We start from the raw sequence: 440 nt of genomic DNA, 5'->3' as shown, positions 1-440 counted from the left end.
TAATGAATTCATACTGATCATAACACAGCCTGCAACCCCCACCAACCCACACCACACCACACCGCCACCACCATCTACACCACCACACCATCTCTCCACCACCACCACACCATCTACCCCTACCACCACACCATCTACCTAGCCACCACCCATCTACCTATACCCACCACACACCATCTACCCCTAGCCACCACCATCTACCCCTAGCCACCACACCATCTACCCACCACACCTGTTACTAGTCTGTCTGTTAGCAACCGTCTATAATTGCACAGCAAGTCTAATCCTGGTGCAGATCTTATGGTAACTCTGCCCTGTTGCAGCATCATCTGATCACTGGTGGCAACAAGTCCTGGGCAGAGCCTCACCATTTGCCAAGTCAACATCATAGTCTCTGCATCATATCCTGCCAACAGAATCATTTGTGACACTCTGCCAGG

This window comes from Homarus americanus, unplaced genomic scaffold (genome assembly GCF_018991925.1).
Source record: "Homarus americanus isolate GMGI-L3 unplaced genomic scaffold, GMGI_Hamer_2.0 scaffold19905, whole genome shotgun sequence".
Taxonomy (NCBI): Eukaryota; Metazoa; Arthropoda; class Malacostraca; order Decapoda; family Nephropidae; genus Homarus; species Homarus americanus.
Note: the sequence above shows the minus strand (reverse complement) of the source record.